This window comes from Equus quagga, chromosome 14, assembly GCF_021613505.1.
Source record: "Equus quagga isolate Etosha38 chromosome 14, UCLA_HA_Equagga_1.0, whole genome shotgun sequence".
Lineage (NCBI taxonomy): Eukaryota > Metazoa > Chordata > Mammalia > Perissodactyla > Equidae > Equus > Equus quagga.
In genome coordinates this window covers 27,622,782-27,628,781 of record NC_060280.1, presented here as the reverse complement: position 1 = coordinate 27,628,781, position 6,000 = coordinate 27,622,782, and the positions used below count along the sequence as shown (strand labels likewise).

Sequence of the window (6,000 nt, the reverse complement as noted above, 5' to 3'; positions counted from 1 at the left end):
GGTCTCCTGGTGTGCTCCTGGTGGGAGTGCCCCAGGTCTCCACAGGTACTGTGGGGCTGCTTGGGTCACCCTTCAGGGTGGGAAGGGTCTAAGCTGAGGCCTAAAGAGTGAGGGGGTAGGGTAGGGAAGGTGGGTCTGGGTCAGGGTTCTGGCGGGGAGCTCTGCCTGGTGATGGGTTGGAGGAGTAGCTAGAGGAGGCCCTGGCTGCAGTGGGGAAGGGCAAGAGGCAGGGAGCAGGGCCCAGGAGCCCAGGCAGGCTGGGGAGGCCTGGGTGGGTGGGGGCAGCGGGGATGGAGAGGAGGGAGTGGGTCAATAACATGGTAATAAGGAAGGGAGGGAGTGGTCCAGAGTGATCCGTTTGGAGGTGGGGGTACGGTAGGGCCGAGGGGCGTCAGTATGTCATATACTTTGAGAAGGGCTAAAAACCAAACCGTTAAACTTGCGCCTTCTTCATTTGCAAGTAAGGTGCTTCCGACGTTCATCCCCACACCTGCCTCCCTGTCTGACCCTCTCCAGGGTGGGGCGTGGGCATGAGGGGGCCCTCGGTGAGGTTTGGGGGAACGTGGGTGAGGGCCAGGGCTAGGGTGGGTTCGATGCTATCTAGAGGACAGCCACAGGGACCCTGGAGTCTCGTGTTTACTAATGGAGCTCGGCCCATTTCCCATTTGAAAGTCCATGGCCGCAGTCTGCTCCGGGCCCCCGGGTCCGTGGTGAGGGGACCTTATTTGATAAGCTGTGTCTTAGACGTTTGGGAGGGTGAGACACTGTGGCGAGGGAGCGAGCTTTGGGTCTCAGTTTCTCATTCTTCAGTCCAGATGGCCCAGGAAATCAGCAGTTTCGTTTATAATTGTTCTCTTAGTCTCTGCGTGTTATATTTAAAATCATAAAGCTGCTTTCTAATGATGGTTTTGGGGAACAAACTGGGACAAACTCAATTCTAATAGACTTAAAATACTTTTATCATTTTTTCTTCTAATTATCAAAGTGATAAGCAACTGTAAAAACTTTAAACAGTACAGACATGAAGGTTGTAGAAAGTGGTCGTCTTTCAAGATTGGGGTGGGAGTGAGGGCTGGGCCTGAAGTTGAGGTCAGGGATGTCACTGTCCCTTAGTCTTTAATGTCTCTTGGTTCTTGATAAAACGGATTTTACATTTTATGAGGGCAGTGCTGATGGGGCTGCCCCAAGGAGGTTGTTAAAATATTCTGCCTCTCACCAGGTCAGGATGTGCATTTTGTGCACTGCCCAAGGGTACCAGGTGGGCGTGGGGAGGTGAGAGCAGGGAGCGAGGGCACTGAAACCCAGACTGTCCTCTTTGCTGAGCTGTGTACCCTGCTGTAGGGTGCCTGAAGGAGGAGGCGTTTTTCTAATTTGCTCAAAGGCCCAGCCTGGGTTAGAGGCAGCCCTGCTTTCCCAGAGAGGGAGCTGGTGAGTTTAGTGTTGGATGGGGAATGTGTGGTGCCTGGGGCCATCCAGGAGGAGGTCGGGGGACATCGGGGTATCCAGTCTGGAGCCCTGCAGGGGATGTGGCTGGAGGCAGGGTGTGATACTCATTGGTGCCTGGAGTAATTGAGCCCTCCAGGGTGCTGAGGGGCCAGACTAGGGCCTGGCTAAAAGGCCAGCACTAAAGGCCCTTCTGGTCAGGAGCAGCCAAGGCCTTGGGGCTGGGAACAGGAACTGTCTGTCTTAGCAGTAGAGGAGTGTGCAGATGAGTGAGCGTGGCCTCTAGTACACACATGGTGACGTGTCACAGTCATCTGGATGACAGCTCTGCTTTGTGGAAGGGGAGGCTTAGGCTCAGAATGTGACATGACTTGCCCAGGTCTTCAGGCAAGAAGTGATGGAGCCAGGACTGGAACCCAGAGTTGCCTTGCGTTTTTGGGGAGGGGCTCTGGCCTAGAGCCCAGGGACTTGCCAGTGGCCCCGGCTCCCCAGCAGGTGGCTGAGGCTGCTCTCTCTGCACCCAGGTCCTTGGGGCAAGGAAGAGGAACTCACTGCCCTAAGGGTTGCTCCTGGTCAGCCCCCACCATTCCTGGGACCCCAGAAGACAGGCCACGCCACAGATGGGACAGGGCAGAAATCTGGTGCCACGGCCAGTGACAGGATAGAGATTTGGGGCTGGAGTAGGGCAGAAGACCCCAGTATGCCTCCTTGGGACTAGCATGCAGTGGCCACAAGTCCCTGGGAGACAGAAAATAGGCTTCTTGGCCCCCCGGTCAGTCCGCTGCCTGCCCGAGGGCTGCACCTGCTGCCTTGCCTGGCAGGACTGGAGGGAGCTGGCTTCTGCAGAGGGGCGGGGGCCGCTTCTCCACCCTCCGGCCCAGGAACCCAGCCCCCACCTAGTTCCTCATATCTAAGGGAAGTGTCTCCAGTCCTCTTGCCTGCATTAGCCGAGTCCTGCGAACACCCAGGAGGGTGGCACCCGGAGGGCGGGAGACTGAGGTGGCCCTGCCCATAGGTATCACCTGGTGATTGGGCTGGGGGGTGAGGGCGGGGGTGTTGGACATCATGAGGCTCGGGGGCAGTTGTATGCAGTCGAGTTGTTGGTAGGCAGTGTGGGGACTGAAGGCTGTTTGTGTGGCTGCTGTGTGGGGCAGGAGGTGTGTGTCCCTGGAGGTGGTGTGAGGTGTACGTTTGTGGTATGGGTGTGGTGTGGTTTGTGGACCCGGGCCTGGCCAAGGCTGGGTGTGTACTGTCCTTGGTTTTTATGTGGGGAGCTCTGAGGGGTTTCCTGAGGTCTGGACTCCGGGTTTCCTGCCCAGCCTGCCTGGGGTGGGAGTCTGTGCAGGAGAGGAGGAGGTGAGAGGGGACAAGCTCAGGCCTCAGGTCTGGACCCCTGGGCTGCCTTCCTCCCCATCTGCTCCTCCCACCTCTGGGGCTTTGCTTGAACCCGAGCACAGCTCTGTGCAGAGGGGGAGCTAAGGATGCAATCTGGGGCTGGGTCTTGGCCACGAGGACTCTTGAGCTGAATCTAGAAGGAGTTAGGACTTTCACGGCTGCTCTGACCCAGGCCTGACTCGCTTGTGCAGATCAGAACGAAAAGGAGGCTCACGCCCACATGGGTCAGCAGGCTCTGTGGTGACCGAGGGCGGGCCGTCCGGTCCTGAACTTCTCTGTGTTGCTACTGACCTTTCCCAATCCCCTCGGCTCTGGATCAGCCAGGTCCTTTCCCATCCCTGGGCCTTGCACACTCAGTTCCCTTTGCCTGGAAGGACAACTTCCTACTTATCCTTCAAGGCCCTGCTCAGGAGTGCCCTCTGGAAGCCTCGCTGACTCCGCCAGACAGAGGCAGTTACAGCCTCTGAAGGCCCCTTTGGCTCTAGCAAGTGACCTGGGCAAGTTCCCACCTCACACAGCCTCCATGAAATAGGGTGAAAGTCCCAGGCCTTGGGGTTGTCATGAGGACGGCCGACTTCAAGGTGGAAATCTGCTGGAGCTGGGCACGTGGTGGGCACTTAGGGAGTGAAGCGGGAGCATGCCTCTCCTTGGCTGAGGCTCTGGACCGCCTTGCTGCTGGACTGGCAGAATTGGTGTCCCTAGTCAGATGGGCAGGGATGGCACGCGGGAGGTGCTGGGCTGAAACAGAGAAGGGGCAGTCAGGTTTAAACTCTGCCCTTGAGGGTTGTTAGAGAACAGAAGGGCAAAAGCTTTGGCTCCGGCCAGAGGGACTCAGGCCAGACCTGACAAAGGACTGGCTGGCAAGGATTAGAGATTCCAGACAACTCTTACTTACCTCTGGACTGAGTGCCCTTGTGAGCCCAGCCGGGTCCTGGGCTCTACTGTGGATGGCAGGGAGGACAAGAAGGCGTGCAGGCTGTGGGTTGGGTGGAGATGGACCCTCACAAATGGAACAACCAGAGGCAGAGCAAGATCAGTGCTGAGCTGTGTGGCTCAGCCTCCGAGGCCTAGGAGCCTGAGTGGGTGGTCAGGGAGGACTTTCTGGAGGAAGCAGCCTGGAATCGGTACCTGAAGGTGGGAGGATGTGGTTTATTTACTCATTGTCAGCAGACAGTTTCGGGGGCTCCCATGTGCCAGGCTGGTGCCTGGTGTAAAATGTGAAATGGTGGGAGTCGTGGGCCGGCCCAGCCTCGCTCGGGCTGGGGGTATGTCATGGACAGCTTAGGCAAGTCACTTCCTCCCTGTGGGTATTCGTTTCTTCATCTGTAAACATCAGGACTGGGGCAGCTGAGGAGCTGGCCTTGAGGGCACTGGGAAGTGTGGAAGGGCTTTGAGCAGGGGTGGGACCGTAGTTGGCACAGCAGAGAGGCCCTGTGGGGAGATGGGAGAAGCAGGGGCAGGTGGAGTGTTTGGGTGCTAAAGCCTGAGCTGGGCTCTTGGGGTGGAGGAGGGGAATCCCCCAACTTGTGACCATGCTGTTGCAACAGGATGACACTCCCCTCTGCCGGGTCCCTGCTTCCCTGGGGGCAGAGACTGAGTGATATCTCATAGCAGCTGAAGGGCTTCAGCCTCCAAATCAGGGCCAGGATTGGCCTGGAGCAAGTGAGCCACTTGCCTCAGATGCAAAATATAATGGGGGGGAACACCAAAAAGCTCAGTAATCAAGATAAATAATATTTTTAAGCGCATGCTCTTTTTCTCTATACTTTTTTTTTTTTTTTTTTTTGGTGAGGAAGATTGGCCCTGAGCGAACATCTGTTGCCAGTCCTCCTCTTTTTGCTTGAGGGATTATCACCGAGCTAACACCTGTGCCCATCTTCCTCTATTTTGTATGTGGGATGCAGCCACAGCATAGCTTGATGAGTGGTGTGCGGGTCTGTGCCTGGGATCCAAACCCGCAAACCCTGGGCCCCTGAAGTGGAGTGTATGAACTTAACCACTACGCCACTAGACTGGCCTCTAAGCAATATATATATATTTTTATCATCTTTTTTTTTATTTTTTGAGGAAGATTAGCCCTGAGCTAACATCTGCTGCCAACCCTCCTCTTTTTGCTGAGGAAGACTGGCCCTGAGCTAACATTGTGCCCACCTTCCTCTACTTTATATGTGGGACGCCTACCACAGCATGGCTTGCCAAATGGTGCCACATCTGCACCCGGGATCTGAACTGGCGAACCCTGGGCCGCTGAAGCAGAACGTGTGCCCTTAACCACTGTGCCACCGGGCCAGCCCCGCAATATTTTTTGAAAAATCAAAATTAACGAAAAAAACCCCTCAAGATAAACAAAATGTCAAAATTTTATTTTATTATTTATTTACTTATTTTTTGTTTCCTCCCCAAAGCCCCCGTGCATAGTTGTATATTCTAGTTGTAAGTCCTTCTAGTTCTTCTGTGTGCACTGCTGCCACCGAATGGCTGCTGACAGATGAGTGGTGTGGTTCTGCACCTGGGAACTGAATCTGGGCCCCGGAAGCAGAGTGCTGCGAACTTTAACCACTAGGCCATTATGGCGGGCTCTCAAAAATCTTAAATAAAGAAATTCAGCATTGCCATTCTTTCTTTGCCTCAGGCTCTAGCATGGCTCATCAGGACACTGCTCCAAACTTCTTTTTTCAAGGAGCTGCCTCCTCCAGGAAGCCTTCCTGAGCCTAGCTTGGTGAAGGCCCCAGGGGCTATTTTTGCTGCCTGAGTGGTGTCTCACTCCACCAGCCTGAGGTGCCTGGAGGACGGGTCCAGCTCTGAGGTCTGGCTCATGCTTCCAGGGCCTTCAGCAGGTCTGTCCTAGAGGGGTGTCAATGCGGAGTCCCCAAGTCTGACCTTGGCCTGAAGCCTTTAGTGCAGGAATAGGAACCTGAGAGAGGCCCAGGAGAGGGCGGGGCCCTCCTCCAGGACAGAAGTGGTTTCCTGTTTCCTAGCCCTGGTCATTCTAGCAGGGTGTTTGGGGCCGTGGAACCCTTAGAACAGAGCCCGGCCTGTGGCCGCTGTTCGTGCTCGCGATTGCTTTGGAGAGGACGAGAGCAGAGTGGTCGAGAGTCTAGAGCCGCACTGTCCAAGAGAAACGTGATGTGAGCCACAGTGCGCTTGAAAGTTTCTGTGGCC

General features: G+C 55.7%; 1 protein-coding gene across 3 annotated transcripts in view; it reads left to right on the top strand.

The window, feature by feature from the left end:
- ARAP1 (ArfGAP with RhoGAP domain, ankyrin repeat and PH domain 1) overlaps positions 1–6,000 on the top strand; it is a 61,759-nt gene that overhangs the window by 9,821 nt on the left and 45,938 nt on the right. Inside the window, exon 1 of one of the 3 annotated variants that reach the window (XM_046685225.1) lies at positions 2,438–2,458. The exons of the other annotated variants lie outside the window; for them this stretch is intronic. The gene's annotated coding sequence lies outside the window, so the exon portion shown is untranslated. Of the gene's footprint in view, positions 1–2,437; positions 2,459–6,000 lie in introns of those variants that run through there. 3 annotated transcript variants of the gene reach the window in all.